We start from the raw sequence: 22,877 nt of genomic DNA on the forward strand, positions 1-22,877 counted from the left end.
CATGTGATTTTTTTGCTTTTTGCTTGATTTTTAATTGTCAATTACTAATAGGTTGTCAATTACTAATATAGTGACTTTGAATCAAATGTAAAACAGAAAATCAAGCACAATCCCAAAACCAATCCAAATTGACGTAACTGTCTCTGTGTCCTATAATTTTCTTCAATATAAATTTTAATGTGTGTATCACTTAAGAAACTGTATTTCTGATTGTTTTTGATAACTTCAATAGTATATTTAAAAATCTACTTCAAGAGATGGGGTTACTGGTACAGTATCTTTTTCCTTAGCTCTCTATATCTTTCTGCTCTCTAACATATATAAAATGTACATTTGTTTTCCTGTCAGTAAAGTTGTTAACAGTTCTATTCTGTATTATAAAATCTCCCTTGTTAAGTATGTAGGTTGATACTAAAAATTGGAAAGCAGTAACCAATGTTTATGTTATATGTATGCAAATGTTCATTATAGGGCCAATTAAGATGATCTGATTATATTCTCTTGCAATTTCATAACCCCCATGCCTCTCTATGAAAGGGGTCAACCCAATTTTATCAACTCATATAACATCCAGTTTGTTTCAAAAGTGGCTTATAACCTTCTTTTATAATTTGTTAACTCTGAAGTGTTTGATCTTTGTTTTTTCTCATTGGAAGAAGAAACATAAGCCCTTTTAAAAATTGCGTTTTCTTTCTAGGTTCAGTGTGGTTTTCTTTCATTAATCTTTTGGGATCTCTTTAAATCCTGGTATTCTCAAATTTCATAATGATGTTTGGGTCTTATTAATTCTGAGTGGTACTTGGAATAATCTGAAAACTACATCTCCCATGGCCCTGGGGACTTTTCTTTTATTATTTTGATGTTTTTCTTAGTTTTTTACTGTTCTTTCTTACTGGGCCTCCTGTCAGTCAGATAGTGGGCCCCTGACTTGAGCCTCTACATCGCTTGTCTTCCCTTTACATCTTTCATCTTTCTGTCCATGTCATAATGTTGTGACATTATGGGGGATTTCAATCCTACCTTCTAATGCTTAGTATTTCTTACCAATCAAAATTTTAATTTTTCAGAGCTCATTCTTTTATTTTGGGGGGGGGTGTGTTTTGAAATATATTAAACAATAGCATAAAGCACTAGCATTCTTCCAGGAATTCATTTATTATAAAAATTTACACTATAAAATCAGAATATCCTATGGGTATTTGAAGAGACATCTAGAATTGCCATCCAGTTTCATTATCTAACCACTTACGAAAGCAATAGCAGTTGGCACTGGCCTTCTGATTTGAGTTTTTACCTTATTGTTAGAGAGCACTGAGCAGCAGCCAGAGAAGAAATGCAGTTGCTGCCCTCAAGGCATTTGAAGCCCAATTGAAAGAAAAGACTAAAGCAGAAGCTTTTTAAGAATAAAGAAAAGACAATTATGGAGTTTTAAGCCAGTTATTTTTGTTTTTTTTTAAATTAAGATGAACCCCTTTGTACACATAATTTTTTCTGTATTTTGGATTTTTTATTTATTGAGAGATGCAGAAAAATCAAATTGTTGGATGAAGACTATTGCTTTTGATATGTGTGTTCATATTCTGTTTATAGAACTATCCATCATCTATCATAAGATTAAATTTACCAAAATCTACCTAGCATTGGATGTTGTAATTTTTTAAATGCTGAGTAACATTGTGTGTGACAAGTGGTGTTTTATTATTTTAGCTTCAGTTATTTTATTAGTATTGTACTACCTTTATCACTCATTGACATTTTTGTATAAATCATAGTGTACCTATATGCAAAAGATTTTTTTCCTTCTCCTTTTCCTCTTCCTTCTCTTCCCCTTCTTCCACCTCATCTTCCTCCTCTTCCTCTTCCATGTCTTCAATCTTACTTCCCGATGGTATTGATATAAGAATATACCCAGTCAAATCTGTGTGTGAATATTTTCCATACATCTTCTGCTCAGCATTATGATAATGACATGGGATCATTTCCTGAAGAAGTAGTTGGATGTGTATTTTATACACTATTGGTCAGAGACAATAATTTATTAATACTATTAACGCCACCTATTCTTAGATGGCGGGAAATGTACATGTGGCTTTTTTTGAGTTAGGACTTGAATTAGAGAACAGAGGGCAGTTGTTTGTCCTCTTGAGCTTTTTCCTCAAAACTAATTTCCATGACTTGTTTAAAGGCTATCTTGATGTGAAATAGGAGAACCATGTTTTAGGACTTGGATTCTTAACCTGGCATCTGAGTGGCACTTAATTGAATCAGCTCATCATGGAGTTACTTCTGTTTTGAAAGCTCTCTACAAAAATATACAAAGTCTGTGCTCTGGTTTCTCTTCAAATCGTATAAATCTTTTGCCTTTTACAAAAATATACAAAGTCTGACAATTTTATTCAAAGAGAACAATAATTGGTTCTACTTACTATATCTAAGTTTCCATCCCTAAATTTGTTTTTTTAGTTTAGAAATTTGGCTGTCAGTATATTTTTTGGCTCAGGAAAACTCAAGAAGAAATATTGTACCATTTAGAATTAGGCATTATGTTGGTCATTTTCTCACCACTGAAAAGTTTTATTTCTTGGCAAACTGATTCTGAAAATATAAATGCATATTACTTGATAATTTTGAGTACAGCTATTCGACCAGGATTTTTAGGGTGAGAAACTAGGCTGCAGCCAGTATAGGTAGTAGGACCACTACTCTGTTGCTGTTGATATTCCATATTATGCTGCCATACTTACATTTTTATCATGCGTAGTTTCACTCTTAGGAGGTAAAAACAACTCTCTCTACATGGCCCAATAGAATTACTTTAAGCTTGTAGGTAATTAACCTTTACATCCTTTGCTTATGGTCAAAGTCCAAGGGGAAGGTGTAGTCTTGACTCTAACACTGCTGGTTCTTAGAGCACCCTCTGGCCGAAGGCATGTGGCACAGACAGTAAGAATCATGGAGAAATATTTCAATGAAGAAAAATAGAATTACTTGTTCAGGTACAATAGAAATGTGGAAAAATCTGTATCTATGTCTTTGGATTTCTTTGATTAAAGCAATCAATACAATATAAGACTTCAAAACTACAGGTAAACATGCTCCTGTACTACCTATCACTTTATGTCACAGTATTTGTTAGATGATATTGATATATTGCCTGATTGCTTTTTTCCTCTGATTGGTGGCAATAAGAGTGATTTATCACTTCTCTTTTCAAGTGGGTTCAAATGATGGTAAGCAAATAAACCATTCAACAGAGAGTGGACCTCTCTGTCTGTCAGAAGCATATGTCTAAATATTAGCAATAGGAAGTGAAGAACAGGAAGGAAGATTGTGTAAGGATTGTTCTGGGAGCCTTCCTTACAGTCAGAACTGAATGAAGAGCTCATTTTCATGCCTGGCTCTCTGTCTGCTCCGTCAGCAGCACTGGTATCTGGATCTTTATCAGGTTACTGCTGCTGATGTCTACATTTTCATTTATCTTGGCTTCCATTTAGTTAAAAAGAAAGACAAATGGCTAAGGTGAGGCTAGGAATGCAGCTCAGCTGAGAATGGATGTCTCTTTATTAGTATATAAGTCTATTACATCACCTATAATGTTTGTGCTGGGACAAAGTATTTTAATTTTATGAAGCCAGGGCCCTCATTTCTTAGTTTCCCAATTTTTCTAACTTTTTGTAAATTTTTTAAATTATAAAAATGACAGAAACCCTGGGATCTCATTTTTAGAAGTTGGTAACTTTCAAAGAGTCTGAAGTACAAAGCAAAAGAAGGAAAGGTAAGGTGTCTCTGAACTTCTCAGAAAGGGAAAGCTTCCACCAGCTCTTTTAATTATTGCAGGGGCAAGGAGGGTATAAAGGAGCTAAAAGGTAATGGAAATAATATAGTTAAAAATTTAAAAATAAAAATGCAATGCTAAAAAATAAATTATGTATTGGAGTTCTGTGAAATTCCTTATAGACAAAAACATTTGCTGAACCAAGTTTGAAAACCATTGATCTGGGCCATCATAAATTCTGAATCATCTTTCTTCCTCCATTTATCAGCATGGACAATTGTTTTGCTCCTATTTGTACGACCAATTTCTGAAAAGCATTTCAACATTAATCATAGCTGGAGCTGGCTACTTTTCTCAGACTATCATGCTTTCTTTGTTACAGGTATTTTTGCTACTGGGTAGATATATGGTTAAGTTGATGGACAGATGCATAGGGATAGGAAAGGAGAGAAGAGAAGAAAAGGATATATACTTACTTCTATTGTTTATTACTCTATGTCAATGCATATATTTTAAATTATTTCATTTATATTTCTTACCACTTAGGGCAGGAATCACATCTTGCTACATTTTATTATACAATATGCAGTTTAAATAATAATGGACACCCAAGTCCCTTTTTTACATAGATATGGGCCTTTGTAGATGCAAAGAATATAACAGTAAGAAAACACAAAAAGCCTGACCTTTTGGAGCTTCTTTCTCGTTGGAAGAAAAAGAGTAACACTGAAGCAAGATATGATAGGTCAGTGAATGATAATGCTGTACAGAAATAAAAAGCAGGAAGGGGAAGGAGGTGACTGACTATTTTATATCCAGTGATGTACGCGCACCACCTGAAGGAGGTGAGGGAGGGGACTTGATCCTTAGGTTCAGAACCTTTTAGGTGGGAGGAGGAGGCAGTAAGGGCAAAGGCTTGATGCCTGGGTTTGTTTGGTACATTCTAGGAGTTGCAAGAACATCAAGTTGCTGATCACTATTAGGTCATGGAAATGGGAGGGACTCTGGTTTTAGTCTCCTGTATTCTGAGCAAGATTGAAAGCCATTAGAGAATTTTAAGCAGAGGAAAGACATCTAAATTAAAAGGCCCACTCTTATTTTAGGGTTGACCATAAACTTTTTAAAAAATATAGTACAAATGCAGCCATGGACAATATGTAAACACATGGCCATGGCTGTGTTCCAGGAAAACTCTATTTAAAAAAACAGGTGGTGACAGGATTTGATTTGCATGCCATTGTTTGGCAATCTCTGAAATAGACCATTTGCTAAGTGGTTTTGAATAGTAGCTGGGAGGGGGGTGATGATTGTGACTATATATTATCACTTAGCCCTATATCACACCCAACACCAGCTACCATCAATTGATGATTTTTATGTGCACCCCTTCTCTGTACAGCTCATTTGTAATCACCTCAAAGCTATGGATATAATTTAATACATGTTTGTTGATGATTTCAAAAGAGTCATCTACTGAAACCATAGTTGGCAGTGCATAGGTTCTCTGCACAAAGTTTTCTCTGTCACTTTGAGGATTTTGATATCTGGGACAAGGACGGTTCTGTAATAGTAATTCCTTGTAGGAATTGTTCTGTGCCTGCTTGCTCTGAGGCCTTTCTTTGCCACTCTCTCTTCTGATTGGTTATCCCATTGCTGTCTAGAAAAATGTGACCTGGACCTTTAATGCAAACCATCTCAAGAAGTTGAAAACTCTAGTATTCACATAAAAACACAAAGAAAAACAAGTTAAATGAACATGAATAGTATTTTGTTTAAACCAGTGTGACCACAATATCATCACAGTTTGGACTAGTCATGTGCTGAACACTCCATGGCTGTATATGGCTGGTGGCGCCATATTGGGCAGTACTGGCACATAGGTAGGTGTTGGAGAAGGTTCAGAACTTGGCCTGCCCAGAATCAACAACACGGATAACCTAACAATAATTTCTTTAAAGATTTTATTTATTTATTTTTAGAGAGGGAAGGGAGGGAGACACAGAGAGAGAGAGAAACATCAATGTGCGATTGCTGGGGGTCATGGCCTGCGACCCAGGCATGTACCCTGACTGGGAATTGAACCTGTGACACTTTGGTTTGAAGTCTGCACTCAATCCACTGAGCTACACCAGCCAGGGCTCTAACAATAATTTTTAAGCTAATCTGTGAAATTAGTTTACTTTTTTTTTGAGAGATTATAGATATGGACCAGGTCTGAAATGCTGGGATCCAAGTCCTTGTCTGCTGACCTTGGGCTCGTCAGCAATGATTAAAAGCAAAGTGTGATACAAGGAAGACTTCTACTATCCAGTGCATTTCTCTTTTCCTAAATGTTATTTTCCCATGTTAACTTTCTCATATGCTTATAGACAGCTGGTTATAAACATAAAAATAGTAAAAGTCAACGTCCTTGGCCATCTCCCATCCCCACCCCTCACAGTTAAGCAGCTGATTCCAAGGTCATTTGGTTTGTATTTTTTCCTCACATGAGGGGGACTCTTCTATGTGCTCTGTCAATCATTTCAATGTGAAACCGAACTCAGAGGTAGAGACCAGTAAAGGCTACCGTAAATAAGGCTTAGTAATATTCATCCTGCACAATTTAAATATGTGTACATTTGCTAAAACTGATCCCACCCTTGACAAAATTAGCTGGAATTTTCTTAAGAAACAAAGGGTTTTATACAAACTCCAAAAACACCCAAATTTTGCAGTTATTTTTAATGGATATGTGAGATCACAGAATTTGGGAGTTTGGGGATCAAATCACCTAGGTGACTCAGTCCCCCTACAGCCCAGATTTAGTGTCCTGAGAATTCTGGCCTTCCCCAAAACTAAAATCACCTTTGAAAGGGGAGAGATTTTACACTGTAGTTGAGATTCAGGAAAATATGATGGGGCAGCTGATATCACCTGAGAGAACGGTGTGGGGTCCCAAGGTGCCTACTTTGAAGGGGACTGAGGCATCACTGTCCTATGTACAATGTTTCTTGTGTCTTCTTTAATAAGTATCTCTATTTTTCATATTGCATGGCTGGATACCTTCTGGACCGACCTTGTATATTAGCCGTGAAAATAAGCTTTGGCCCACACGTCCAAGTCTCTAAGATAGCAAAACACAGAAGGTGAGATCTGGACCTCTGTCTTCTAGTAAATCCTGGTAAAAATGACATTGAGGCATTATTAGCTTAAAACCTAGTAGTTTCTAAACATAGATTTTTTTTGAAATACCAGGCTTACCTAAAATAGAAGTCATCTATAGAAAAGAAGACAGCTTTGAGCAGCTCAAAAAGTATGTACTAAATAAATTAATAAAAGAATATAGAATTGTGTGGCAGGGAGTTGCTCTAATGTGAAGTTTATAGTTAAGACTTGAATCTTGACTTAATTCTTGACTTAGCTTTTGAAGCTTTTCATGGATACAACCATCTGATAGATGAGAAGTTCAGGCAGAGGAAAACACAGAGATCATCCTAGGTGCCCATCCTGAGCCAGCTCCTAACAGAGATGCCTGCATTCTCAATGTGGATCCTGCCTTCACTCACTGGTTTTTTTTTTTTTTTCCTTTCTTTTTTTGGCGGGGGGGGTGCGGGGGAGTTAGTATTTCCAGTTTTTGAAATTCAGGTTTCCCTGAATAACTCATGACTTTGGTCAGCCCTCTGACCCTCACAGCCACTTGCTCCCTGGGCAGAAACCCTTAGTGTGAGTCCTGCGCCCATAAAACTCGGCCCTGCTCTGCCTTCTTGGACTCTATTTTGAAACCAAATGTTGTACTAGTGTAATGTCTTATTCAGAATTCCATTTTCTAGAGATCTCCCTGGAGGTTTATATGGGCTCATGGCTCCCCACCCACTTGACATTTTGCTCATTACATTATATGTTTCTCCCAAGGAACAAAAATATGCCTCTCCGTTTCTGACAGCATGGGAGATGTTCTCTTGCTGTTGCTCTCCAGGAAAAATCTTATAATCTAACTAGACAAACCCTTGCTGAAAAATTAGACCAAATGGCATTTGTAAACTCCAAAGAAAGCATTTTTCTTTCGTGAAGCATTTCCTAGCTGGAAGTGTTGAAACTTTACATATACTGATACCAGTTAGGTTAATGGAAAAAATGAAAAGTTATAAACAGCTGGATACACTGTCAAAACTGAACCCTGTTAACCCAATTTTTCCCTAGCCCTGTGTGCTGAGAAATTTGCCGCATTTTTAATTCACATTTATGAGATGAATGAGAAAATAAGTGGATAAAGTTTAGTTTTTAAAAGAAAGACCATGTAGCTAGCTAGTTGGTTTTTCTTCCTATTTTTCTTATTAAGTTCAAATGAAGAAAATAATATTAGAAGATATATTTTGGGATAATATCCCTGTATCCTCTTTCTCATATTGTTTTTATACATAACAAACAGTGCACAATCAGTTTGTCTGTGTGCCTGGTACTGTAGGTGTTTGCTTGTTTGTTTGCTTGCCTGCTTGTTATGGACTCTTGCTCTAAACCCATTAGGAAATGAGATATCACATCCTGAGAAACAAATATGATTTATACCTTTTGGGTTACTAGGGAACTACAAAGAACCTAAACATCTGTGATGTTTATTTGTTTTCAGTATCAGATCAAATAAAAATATTAGGTTTGCGGGGGAGCAGTTTATGCTGCACAAATGTGATTTTTAATAAGGTTCATATTTTCCTAATTAATACTGTGCTAATGCAATATATATTTGTTTTTAAAATCCTTACCCAAGGATATGTTTATCGATTTGAGAGAGAGAGAGGAAAGGAGAGACAGACAGACATTGATGTGAGGGAGGAACGTTGATCTGTTGCCTCCTGTACAATCCCCGACTGGGGATCGAACCCACAACCTAGGTATGTGCCCTGACTGGGGGGTCAAACTGCAACCTTTTGGTGTATGGGATGATGCTAACCAACTGAGCCACTGGCCAGGGCTGTCAAGTAAATTATAAATAATCTTGTCATGCCCTTTATGTGGTGGGAAAGTAGTAGTGAAGGAGTAATAGAGCCAGTCACTTATTTAGCATACTCGTTAAGTAAGGTAAATGCAATTGTATAATCAAATGTTTGAAACAAAAACAGGATTGAGTAGGTATTTTCTAATCTATAGGTAATATTAATTGTAATTCACTTTATTGTCTAACATGCCTTTTCTTAAGAATTAGATTAGTGGCATAATCTTGATGCCAAACAAAAGCACACAAGGAACTTTTTTAAAGTAGAGGCCTTAACAAAATACTATGACTAGGATGCAGGAATGCATAAAAGTGACAATATATCACAAACAATCTGAGTTTATCACTGAAATACGAAGTATTTGAAATCAATCTATGTAATTCACCAGAACTACGGAATAGAGAAGAAATTACATGATTATTTCGGTAAATGTAGAAAAATCATTTGACAAAATGGAACACCCATTATAGTAAAAACTTGAAGCAAAGTAGGAATGCTAGGGAACTTTAAACAGAGAAATTTACTCTATGAAAAATCTACAGCTCACATACTTAAAGGTGAAATGCTGAATGTTTTCACCTTAAGATTGATAACTATGCAAAGATGGCTACTGTATCTTTTTTCAGTTACTGACTTAGAGGTCCTAGTAAAATATGACAAGAAAAAGAGACAAAAGAAATATAGGTTGAAAAGCATGCAGTGCAACTCTTCCTGTTTACTGATGACTTGGCTAATTTCACAAAATACCCTGAAGAATCTAGAAAACAACTATTGGGACTAATAAATGAATTAATTTGATATGGTTGCAGGATAAAGTGTCAATATACAAATTTAAATTTTTTTTACATGTCAGTATAAAGAATTGGAAAAATACTTAGGAATAACTGTAGCATAACATATGTAAAATATCTACACAGAAAACTATACAACATTAAGTAATTAAAGAAGATCTGCATATATAGGAAGAGATTCCATGTTTATTGCTTAGAAATCTCAGTTGACATATTAGTTATTTCCAGATTGATGTATAGAATTGATGTAATCCAAACCAAAGTCCCAGAGGCTTTTTTGTTTGTTTGAAGAACAAAGTCTGACTTCATGACTTAATATAAAACTATAGTAATCAAGATTTGTGATATATTCATGAAAAGAAACAAAGTGATCAGCAGAACACAGCTGAGCCCAGAAATAGACCATGTTCATGTGATCAGCTGATTCCCAGCACAGGCCCCAAAGCAGTCTAGTGGAGAGAGGAAATCATCTTTAGAAACAATGTTGCAAAATTCTAGAACAGCAATCCCTACCTTACACCATTCACAAAAATTACTTTAAAATGAATCATAGACCTAACAATAAAAGCTAATATTATAAAGTTTCTTAAAGAAGACAGCAAAATATCTTGTGATTTTGGAGTAAGTAAAGGTTTCTTAGGCCACAGAAAGCAAAAGTCATAAAAACTGATATATTAGACTTAATAAAATTGGAAACTTGAGCTAATCAAAAGATATGGTAAGAAATTTATAAAATGCATATCTGACAAAGGATTGTTTTCCAGAGCACATAAGAGCACTTCCACAACTCGATAATAAAATGGCAAATAATTCAATACAAAAATAGGGCCAAAACTTGCTCAGCAAACTCGCCAAGGAGGATGGACAAATGGATAATAAATGTGTGGGAAAAAATGCTTAGCACCATTTAGCATTAGGAAATTGCAAATGAAACCACCTGAGATACAATCACTAGAATGGCTCAGTTCACTGCGACTAATAGCAAATGTTGGTGAGGATGAGGAGAAACACTAACTTTCAGATTTTTAGAGGGCACGTACAATTATGCAATCACTTTGGACAAAACTCTGTTAATTTCTTATAAAACTAAACATGTGCGTACCCCAGGACCTACATTTTCACTCCTTGTATTTTTACAAGAAAAATAAAAACATGTCCACAAAAAGACTTACACAGGAATGTTCATAGCAGTTTTATCTAGAATAGCCATTTTTGGATATAGCTGAGGCATGCAAAGGGGAGAAGATAAATTGTGAGGTTCATAAATGGAATACTTTTCAGCCATAAAATAGAAAAACTACTGATTCATACAACATAGATGAATCCCGAAAACCTTTATGCTACATAAAAAACATGATTCCATTTATAATGAGTTCTTGAACAGGCAAAACTAATTTATGATAAAAATATATCAGAACAGGAGGGATAGGGGCAGTGATTAACCAGGAAGGGGCATGAGGGAGCCATGAAAATGCTTTTTATCTTGATGGAGGTTTGTCAAAGCTTACTGAGTGGTACATTTAATGTATTTCATTCTATGTTAATTTTGCTAATGAAACACTATAAAGATTTTGACGTCTATTTCATGCATGCGGAAGTGTTTAGTGGTAAAGTTTACTGACACTTGCAACTACCTTTGAAATGGATAAAAAATAAAATAGCCCTGTCCTGCTGGGGAGCTCAGTTGGATAGATTGTCATCCTGATGGGTAAGATTGTGAGTTTGATCCCTGGTCAGGACACACTACAAGAATGAACCAGTGAATGCATAAATAGATGGAACAACAAATTGATGTGTTTCTCTCTCTCTCTCTCTCTCTCTCTCTCTCTCTCTCTCTCTCTCAAATCAATAGATTAAAAAATCAATGAAAATAAAGTAGATGGATTAAAGAACAGAGGGATGGAAAGATGCATTGGTAACTGATAAAAAGCAAATGTGATCAAACATTAATTATGGAACCTAGGTGGAGAGAAATGGGCTTTTGCTATGTATTTCTCTCAACTTTACTGTATATGTGAAACTTTTCATCATAAAACAGTGTGGGGGAGAAGGCTATTTTTCTATTCTAGCCTTCAAGGGTAGAATGATGACTTTGTTCAGCAAGTGAAGGCATTGAAATCGAATTCTTCCAAATCTGAAGTTGTTAAACAACTCTCAGGTGGCTCTAAGCCTACAGCTCATACTCCTTCGGTGTTGCTGCCCCAGTTTCTAGACTCAAACACTCAGAGCTCCCCGGGGAAAGGTGAGCAGGGGCATGCAGCCACAGCTGTGCTTTGTGCCCCATGGTGCCTCTCCAGTTTCTTAAAAAACTGACCTTTTTTAAAACAAAAAAATATTCTTGAAGGAAAGGATGCTTGTAGTCAGGTTATTGAGCATACCTTTATTAAATATCCATAAGAGATAAATACTATTGATAATATGAAATGAGTTATAAGAGAAATCTATTTTCTCAAGGATTTCTTTGTCTACATGCATGCACGTACTGGGAATTTTAAATACAAAAATAAGCATTGTAGAGTTATAAGCCCATGCCCTTGAGTATTTTGCTGCTTCATATATTCAAGCGGATCTTCAGCAGTCTGCAGATGATAAGCCTGTGTCCTGTTGAGAAAATGGCCACCGTGGGCTCACAGAGCAGTGTGCGGCAGTGGAACGGGACAGAGCTGGGGGTGGGATGACGGAGACCCTAATCCCACACCTGGCCTTAACTGACTTTGTACAACTCCCATCACTTTTCTCAGCATATCCTTTGATCCTGCTTTCCTTATTAGTGTGAGGATAAAAATAAAGCAAATTTCAAAGTTGAAATATAATTTAAAGATAATCGAGTCCAACCTCCTCATTTTATTGATGAGAAAATTGAAGCTTAGAGAAAAGAAAAGCCAAGCCATGCCTTATAGTAATCTTTTCCTGACCTGCAGGTTAGCATAAGTGCCCCGTCACAATTACCTCCATGCAATACCTATGAATGCCATGTTGGGGACAAATGCACTGTAGGAATGCAAAGTTTTTTGTTGATGATATTTCTTATTAAGGCATGTAAATATTATATGGGTATTTTTACGTAGAGACTATGTCTTCTGGGTTATAAGAAATATTATACAGTTCTGTGTTACACTTATAACTATAAAACCATGTGTAGGTAACAATCGGTTTATATGGAAGTGGTCCCTTTCATAAAATTTATCATTTTTTGTTCATATGCTGATTGGTATTCTGGGTCTTCTAATAGATTATTTTTAAGTGTGATACCCAGTATATGTAATTACAAAACAAACTTTTCAACTGTAGATGTTCCTCTGAGACGTGGTTGAATAAAAATGTAAAAAGCAACATTGGACAGTATTACCTTTTGGAATAGTAGGACTTCTGCAACACTGCAACTAAATATAATGTCGTATTTTCAAACATTATTTTCTTTTTGTTTAAAAAAAAACACATTTTGAAGTAAAACTGACTAAATGAAATTTACTTCAACCAAATGTGTATTGGCAGCTTTTAAATTTTGTGTTTGTGTTTAATAGATTTATTAAAGATTATTACATTTTTTAAACATCTTTACTGAGGTATAATCAAAGCACAATAAAGTACACACATTTAAATATAATTTGATCAGTTTTGACATGTTTTTACACTGGGGAAACCATCACCACAGTCAAGATAAAGAATATTTCCATCATCTCCAAAACTTCCCTCAGAAACCCTTTGCAGTCCCTGCCCTCTTCCAACTTCATTCCGAAGGAACCACTGACTTGATTTTTTTCACACTAATTAGTTTCTATCTTTTAGAATTTTATATAAATAGAATTTAAGTGTATACTTTTATTTTAACCTGGCCTTTTTACTTAACATGCTTTCTTTAATTGAAGTATACTTGACATACAATATTAGCTTACATCATATTATATACATTATGTATATCAGGTACGCCAAATTGAATTGCAAGAGTGCTTCTTATATTTTAAATACAAGTCATCCATCTGATATTTATGTTGAGAATATTTTCTTCCTGAATATGAATGGCTTGACTTTTCATTTTTTCATCTTGTCTTTCCAAGAACAAAATTTTAAATTTGATAAAAATTGGATTTATTGGCTTTAATGTTTTGTGTTTTTGTGTGTTCTTTTTACAAGAACTTTGCCGACCACAAGATTATAAAATTTTCTCCTGTGTTTTCTTTTAGAACTTTTATGTTGTACATTTAGGTATATGATCCATTTTGGGTCAATACTTTGCATTGAGTGTGAGGTTAGGGTCATCATATTTCCCGTATCATTTGTTTAAATGACCTTCTTTTCCCCATTGAATTTCCTCTACACACTTGTAAAAATGAATTGTCCATATATGTATGGGTCTATTTCTGGACATTCTATTTTGTTCCATAGACCAGTATCTCCATATCTTTGCCAATAACCCACATTTTTCATTACCGTAGCTAAATAGAGGTTGGGGCAAAGTAGGCTTACAGTTGTTCATATGAAAAATAATACAATAGTTAATAAATAATACAAAAATAAACTCTCTGTTTCATATGCTCACAACTATAAACCTACTTTTACCCCACCCTGTAGTAAATCTTGAAATTAGGTGAGGGAATTCTTCAACTTTTAACGGGCTAGGTCTTTCGTATTTTCAAATTGATTTCAAAATCATGCTGTCAATTAATACTTGTCTCCCCCACCCCCCAACCACCACCACCAAAAAAAAAAAAAAAAGCCTGGTAGATTTTGTTTGGAATTACATTGAATGTATAGGTCAGTTTGGAGAGCATTGCCATCTATGGACATAGTGCATCTCTCCATGTGTTCATGTATTCTGTAATACAGCAGTGTTCTGCAGTTTTAATATAGAGATATTGGATATATTTGCTTAGATTTATTTCTAGATATATTCTTTTTCCCACTAGTGTAAAAGAAAAGAAAACATTATTTTCAATTTTTTGAAATTAGTATGTCATATCCTGTGTAGATTTTTATGTTTTTTGATATATTTAGGTAAACAATCATATAGCATGCAAATTATGTCAATTTTAATTCTTTTTTGACTGTTACAAATTTCTTGCATTAATGTAATAACTGAGTCATGCAGCAAAAAGTTAAATAAGAGTATCAGAAGCAGGTATTCTTGCCTTGTTCTTTATCTCTTGGGAATAATTAGTTAGATCCTTTACTCTTAAGTGTGATTTTAGTTGTTGGTTTTCCTGGATGCCCTTTATCAGTTTAAAGAAGTTTCCTACTATTTTTTTAATTATGAAGACGTGTTGAATTTTTTTTTTCTCCTCAACCCAAGGACATTTTTTCCTTTCATTGCTTTTAGAGAGAAAAGAAGCAAGAGAGAGAAACTTTGATGTGAGAGAGATGCATTGATCAGTTGCCTCCTGCACACACCCATACCATGGATCATAGGCACCTGGACCAGGACTGAAGCTGCAACCCAGGTATGCACCCTTTGGTTATGGGGCAATGCTCCAACCAATGGAGCCACCAGTGCCCAAGGTAGGGGGTGTTGAATTTTGTATGCTTTTTTAAAAAACAGTTTTTGATATATTTTTTTCTCCTTTATTCTGTCATATGCTGAATGACATTGATTTCTGCATGTTAAACCAACCTTGCATTCCTAGGAAAAGCCTTCCTTCATTATAATGTCATACACCAATCCCTGAACCCCCACCACACACACAATTAGATAGTACTTGATAAAAATTTTAAGGCTCTTTACATCTATATGAAGGTTAAAAAGATACTATAAAAATGATTTTTAGATTTTGGTATTAGTGTTATGCTGGCCTTACAAAAAAAAGTTGGGGAGTCATCCCAACTTTTCTATTTTTTGAAAATATTTATGTAAAGTAAGTGTTATTTCTTCCTGAAAGTTTTTGCCTGGATTCACTAGTAAAAATATCTGGACCTAGCATTTTCTTTTAGTAAAAGTATTAGATGATTTAATTTTATGTATATATTCCATCTTTGTGTTTTCTTTGTATCGAATTTGGTAACTTGTACTTTTCAAGAAATTTGTCAATTTTATGTACTTGTCACTTATTTTAGTGTAATGTTGTTGTGTTACCTTATTATCCTTTTAAAGTCTGCTGGTTCTGTGTGATTAATTCATTTACATCCTTGATATTGTTCCTTTGTGCCCTTGCTCTCATTTTCTTGAACATTCCGGTGTGGGCTTTGTCCCCTTTGTTGATCTGTTCAGGTAACCAGCTACAAGACTAAATGTTCATCTCTTTACCTTTCATTGATTTCTGCACTTTACTATTTTCTTCTATTTATAATATTTTGGAGTTTAACTTATTCCTTTTTTCAGCTTTTTAGGGTAAAATGTTAAGTCATTAATTTTATATCTTTCTTCTTCTCAATATAAGCATTTAAAATATGTCTTTCTAAGCCCTTCTTCAGCTTCACTCCACAACTGAGAGCTTGTATTTTTGTTGTCTTATAGGTCAAAGTCATTTTTACTTGTGCACTTGCCTTTTATCTGTTAATTATTTTGAAGTATATTATTAATTTACAGATATTTGCTGTTTTTCTAGATGCTATTATTGTTTTCTAATTTAACTACACTATGCTTGGAGAGTAACTCGATGATTTTGATTATTTTTAATATTGAGACTTTGTTAACAGACTGGAATATGGTCTATCTTGGTCAATGTATATGTATGTATATTTAAGCATTACATTAGGTGCTTTAAATATATGTAATTTTTATTAAAAAATGAAATTTTCGCCCTGGCTGGCGTAGCTCAGTGGATTGAGCGCAGGCTGGGAACTAAAGTGTCCCAGGTTCGATTCCCAGCCAGGATACATTCCTGGGTTGCAGGCCATAACCCCCAGCAACCGTACATTGATGTTTCTCTCTCTCTCTCTCTCTCTCTCTCTCTCTCTCTCTCTCTCTCTCCCCCCCCCCCGCTTCCCTCCCTAAAAATGGATGAATAAAATCTTTAAAAAAAAAAATAATAAAATAAAATAAAATTTTCTTTCTCAATATCTAGCTCCTCTTTTGGAACTCCCATTACATGTGTTACATCTGTGGATGTTGTTTCATGGGCCTCTGAGGCTATTTTTATCTATTTTACCCTGCTTTTCACTCTTTTTTTCAGATTGGATATCTATTAATGTATATCCAAGTTCCTGATTATTTCTTTCATTTTTTTCATACTGCTTTTGAATCCACCCAGCAAGGTTTTCTATTTTAAATACTTTATTTTAATTTTTTAAAAGTTTTATTTCCTGTTTAAGATTTATTATTCTCTGTTGAATATGTTTATATTTTCATTCACTTCAAGAGTGTTTTCCTTTATTCATGGAGCATAAATGTAATAGCTGATTAAATATCTTTGATAGTGCTGTCACCTAGGTCATTTTTTTGTCTCTTTCCTAAAGAATTAATTGATCATATTTTATTGGTTGAGTTTTGAGTAATTTTATTTTATTTTTTAGGTATCATTTTATTTTATTTTTTAAATTATTAGGTCCTTTTTATTTTTATATGATTATTTTTATTGTATTTTTCCATTACCATTTGTCCCCCGTATACACCCCATCCTCGCAATCACCACACTGTTTTTTCATGTCCATGAGTCCTTTTCTATTTTGCTCAATGCTTCTACCTCCTAACTTCCCCACAATCATAGCTGTCAACCAGCTCTGTATCTATGAGTCTGTCTCTATTTTGTTTGTTAGTTTACTTTGTTCATTAGATTCCACATATGAGTGAAATCATGTGGTACTTGTCTTTCTCTGACTGGCTTATTTCACTTAGCATAATGTTCTCTAGGCCTATCCATACTGTTCAAAAGATAAAATTTTCTTCTTTTTCTTTTTTTATGGCCAACTAGTATTCCATTGTGTGAATGTCCCATAACTGTTTGATCCACTCATCTGCTGATGGACACTCGGGCTGCTCCCATATCTTAGCAAGTGTAAATAATGCTGCAGTAAACATGGGGGTGCTTATGTGCTTTCAAATTAGTGTTTCAGTTTTCTTCAGATAAATTTTCAGAAGTGGAAAAAGTGTTTGCACAGCAAAGGACACCATCAACAAAATAAAAAGACAACCCACTGAATGTCAGAACATATTCACCAACACATCTGATAAAGGGTTAACATCCAAAATTTATAAAGAACTTATAAAAGTCAACATCACAAAAACAAACAGTCCAATTAAAAAATGGGCAAAGGACCTGAACCAAAACTTCTCCAAAGAAGCATACCTATGGCCAAAAGACATATGAAAAAGCACTCAACATCACTAGTCATCAGAGACATGCAAATTAAAGCCACAATGAGATATCACCTCACTCCTGTCAGAATGACCATCATCAATAAATCAACAAACAGCAAATGAAGGTGAGGATGTGGAGAAAGGGGAACCCTTTTGCTCTTTTAATGGGAATGCAAATTGGTACAGCCACTGTGGAAAGCAGTATGGAGATACCTCAAAAATTAAAAATGGAAATGTTGAGTTATTTTAGGTTATATTCAATATTGTGAATATTTTGTTTTATAGAGTCTATTATAATTATATCTTATAACAATCATCTGGAGATGATGCTGTTTGTTTTAATAGTCAATCAAGCCATTCAGATTCAGAGTGTAAGTTGTGTCTGAGCTTCTTAGGGAGCTGGTTCAGATCAGTTTAGTTTCCTGAAGTCTAAACCATATTGGCTTATGTGTCTCTGGTGCATGTGCAATTTGGGTTTAGAATGAAACTTGTATAGAAGGCTAAAATCTCTGTTCAGTTCCCAGAGCCTTTGATATCTTCGTTTGAGACTGTCATTCATGCTTAGTTCAGGAATTAAAGTGATACTTGTTCATTCACAGAATTAAGGATCCTTTCTCATTCTCTAATCTCTGAGATTCATCCCAAGCTCTCTGGCCTGCGGGATTTTTTTATTTCTGGTTCATCTTGTCAGAAAAGTGGAGTTTACCTGCGTCTGCATTTGCCATTGCCTCACCACTTTGCACTGGGGTCTACTCTTGGGGTCATATTGCGTAGGAGGAAACAAAAAATAAATAAGTAAAATTAGAAATATCACAATACCGGTTACTTTTGCAAGTTTTGACTCTCTTATATAATCTGATTTTGAGAGTACTTAGGTAGTTGATATATATATGTGCATATATGTATATCTGTGTATTTATATAATATGTTTATGTAATTACATAATTTAAAGTTTTTAGTTGTAATCACATGTGGAATGAATTACCCCCACTGTTGCTGAACCAGAACCCATATGGAATTGTTTCCCTCAGACAAAAGTTACCTGTATGACAAAGTATACAATCTTTTCTTGTGAAGTTAGCCAAACCTTTGTGACAGCAAAGGAAGTTTTCTCTTTATGTGCAAATTGTACAGAGAAGAGCAAGAATTATTGTCAAATTGTGTCCATTTTACACACACATACAGTTTAAGAAAATATTTACTGTGATACTTTAGATTCCACACTCTTTGCACTTATCATTATATCAAGGGCATGGAAGGCAATACTACATTTTCTCCCTCCACTGAGTTCTTAAAGATAAAATTGGTTATATATGTGAACTGCTTGGAGGCATCAGAGTCAAGCTGTATGTAATTTAAAGTAGTATTAATTTTGTAACATACAACTAATATTTAGATAATGTTTAAGCTCCTTAGGACAGATTCTTTATGGTGATTTAAATATATATATATATATTTTTTAAATACATATACATGTATGTAATACATGTAAATACATGTAATATATATATTAAAATACATATATATGCATTTATTTTGAGAGAGAGAGGAAGGGAGAGAAAGTGAGAGGGAAACATTGATTTTTTTATTCCACTTATTTATACATTTATGGGTCGATTCTTTTGTATGCCCTGACTGGGGATCAAACACACGACCTTGGTGTATCAGGACAATGCTCTAACTAACTAGCTACCTGGTCAGGGCCTTAAATACATATATTTAAGTTGAAAATAAAATTTTCAAGAATTAACATTGGTGACAATACTTCCTGTTGTGAATTGCATATAGTAGGTCAGTGGCAACTTCCTTATGAAGGTATGTTTATATAGTGATAAAATGCAAAAATTAAAGGATATATTACTGTGTCTGATGTGCATTTTGAAAATAGTACAGTAATAATCATAAGCTGATGTGAATCATGTAATGTATAGTTCTACTTTTTTTGGTAATGATTAAGTGACTCAAGGAAATAAAGAATGAGAGCAGGCCATTTCATGTAATAATAAATTTAAAATGTTTAAAAAAATAAAGGATGTATAGACATGTGATAAAGCATAAAATTTTCCGTATGTTTAAGATACCCTTCTGACCTTGAATTTGATCAAGTTATTTAAATATAGTTCAGATAAGGAGCACATTGCCGTTCAGGTGCAAGAATTTCCTAATGAGCACTTTCCAAGCATTTATTATTGTTTGCCTCTTCAAATTGGGGTTACAAAAATAGCAATTTTCTGAAATTTTTTATTATTTGTAAAATGATACACGATTTGACATTTTGTTATTAGGGCACCAAGAACTTTAAAACAACTGATTAATCTCTGTTTCATTGTATCAGATTACTTCAATGTTTTGCAGTTTAAAAATTGAGATATAATTTGCATTCAATAAAATGCATAAATTTCATGTGTAAAACTCAATGACTTTTCACAAATACACTTTTAATAAACATACATCACCCAAGATACCGAACATTTCTGTACGTCACCCTGAAACTTCTTTCATACCCTTCCCTTCCAGTGCCCTCCGTCCCCCAGCTAGCCCTCATCACTTTGGACTTTCATCAGCACAGAGTAGTTGCCTGTTCTTACACTTTCCGTATACAGACTCCTGCAGTGTGTCCTCAGTGTTTTGAGATCTATGTGTTGTGTATATTGGTAGTTGTTTTCCATTGTTTAGGAGTGTTAAATTTTGCCAACACACTCAGTTTGATTATTTATTTTTCTCTTGCTGGCTTGCTTCTGTTTTGGGGCTATTATGAATAAAGGCACTTAGAACTTTCTTATGCATGTCTTTTTATGGATATCGTTCACGTTTTTTCATATTAGATAAGTTCATTTTAAGTTATTTTGAATATAGCAATATGTGTATTACATTTCTTTTTCACATTAACTTTTAGGCAATATTTCTCTATAAAAAGAAAAGATGGTCCCAAGTTATGAAAATGACACTTAAAAATTTTAACATTTTTTGAAAGATTATTTCTCCTTTTTCAAAACAAGACTGTCCATATTCAATTCTCCTTTACAAATTGTAGAGAAAAATTAAAATTTGTAAATCTATTAGAAGCATACAAAATTAAAACATACTACAAATACAAAATCCTCAGTTTTTCCAAACTTATATGACTACTTCACTCACCCCCAAAGCTAAACCACAGGGCTCCATAACTTTCCCCTACTGTGCTTTTCACTGTCCTGTAGAATAAGCAATTTACAGGTCTGTCTCCCCATAGGACTGAAAGCTCCTTGGAGACAAACACCACCTGTGTCTTACTTGTCTTTCCATCTGTAGCACCTAGCACTTTGCCTGGTGCATGGTAGGTGCATGTTGTATGTAGAGTGAGCTGAATAACTGCCTTTTGTCTAGGGTGCTTATTTGCCTTGCAAACATTGTTTTTGCTATGGAAACATAACAACACTTAGGTTTAGCTCAGGAGTTTACTATTCCTTTTATGTCTTAAGTCTTTTGTTTAATACATGAGCTGACTTATCCCAGTTTCCTGTTTATATAAGGTAGGCTTTTGATGAAAATGCATATGACCAAAAAACTAGAAAAGATTTCTGTTTTATTAGTTTAATAACATTGTTATACTTAACTGATGTGTCATTGAGAAAAACAACTTCAAATGAAGATATTATATTTATATGCATGCAAACATACATACATATACACACATGCAAATCTAGTCTTAACTCATCTGTACTTCTAGGTTTATATACCTAGTGCAATATATACTTAGTGTATAAAATACAAACATCATTTTATTTATCTGTTTTCAATGTTGGCAAAAGACCTTGAAATTATTCATGATTTTTAATTACTATTGGGATTTCTATGTTGAATCAAAGGTCATAATTCTAATCGTCTCAGACCCCCTTTTTTCCCCTAATAGATCTTTTCAGTGCCCATCTGTCTATGGTTCATGATATAACCTTTTTTGATGGGGAGGATGGCAGATGGACAGCAGATGGGAGTTTTGCCCTGCCTCCTGGTTCAGATCCTGGCCCAGACAGAAGTTGTCAGGGACTGTCAGTTTGTACTCCCAGCTTGTGGGCTCCAGTGCTGTGTTTGGCATTCTCACCCAGAATCCAAACTGATGCTGAGCAGGACCAGGTATTGGTAATTATGACTAGTTAGTTATTGGTGAAAGGCTAGCAATAAGGGTGGGGAGACCCAGTGCACCTGAGAAAGCATGTGAGAGGAAGTGTCCTTTCTATTTGAGTGTGTGATGGATCCTCCGGACTTTGGAGTCAGCTCCTTCTCAAGATTGAAGATGCAGAATTAGGGAAAATACCATTGTCATGTAGGTATTTATCTATTTTTAAAGTGTAACTGCATTTCCCAACAGTTTTTGTTTCTCTCCAAAATCAAATGAGGAAGCCAGTGAGAAACAGAGATAGACAGACAGTGGCTTCATCCATAAACCAAATGTTTTTGTCTAAATTGTTAGACAACTTGTCATTGTCTGGAATTCCTAAGAGAGTCCTTCATGATTAAAGCTTATACTAATGGTAACCTTTTTGAATGCAGAAACGGTAACAGCTTCTATGAAAGCATTAAAAGACAGTTCATGAGATTCTAATCTTACAGGGAGAAAGCAGGAAGTCTTTCCATTTTCATTCTGAACTATAGGTACACAGTGTGTGTGTGTGTGTGTGTGTGTGTGTGTGCACGCGCGTGCGCATAAATTTGCTGCTTTACAAGTGACTCTCTTTATTTTAGATAGAAACCAGATTGGAGTAAACAGATGAGGCTGGGTAAATCCTCCTAATGGAAGGTAAGCCTTGGCAATGACCAAGAATAAAAGGCAATAATGACTCAAATTGTTTGCTGAGCTGAGAATTTTTTTCCAGACTTATTTAGTTTCTTTAAACTTAGTGCTTCACAGAGATCCCATTGTGCCCTTTCTTTGTCTGAGCTGAGCCTCAGAGGTGATGAGTAACATAAGATTTTATGTAAGGAATAGATCTTTAAATGATTGTCCAGCAGAAATATAGAAAACTGCCACACATTTTCTACAGAGCCATCACTAACCAATCGCCCTGTATTAAAGGAGACCCTTACAATATTCCATATTCCATTCCTTCCCTGAACTAAATTGAAATATTGTA

The sequence above is a fragment of the Phyllostomus hastatus genome, unplaced genomic scaffold, assembly GCF_019186645.2.
Source record: "Phyllostomus hastatus isolate PE091 unplaced genomic scaffold, TTU_PhHast_1.1 phas_contig_524, whole genome shotgun sequence".
Lineage (NCBI taxonomy): Eukaryota > Metazoa > Chordata > Mammalia > Chiroptera > Phyllostomidae > Phyllostomus > Phyllostomus hastatus.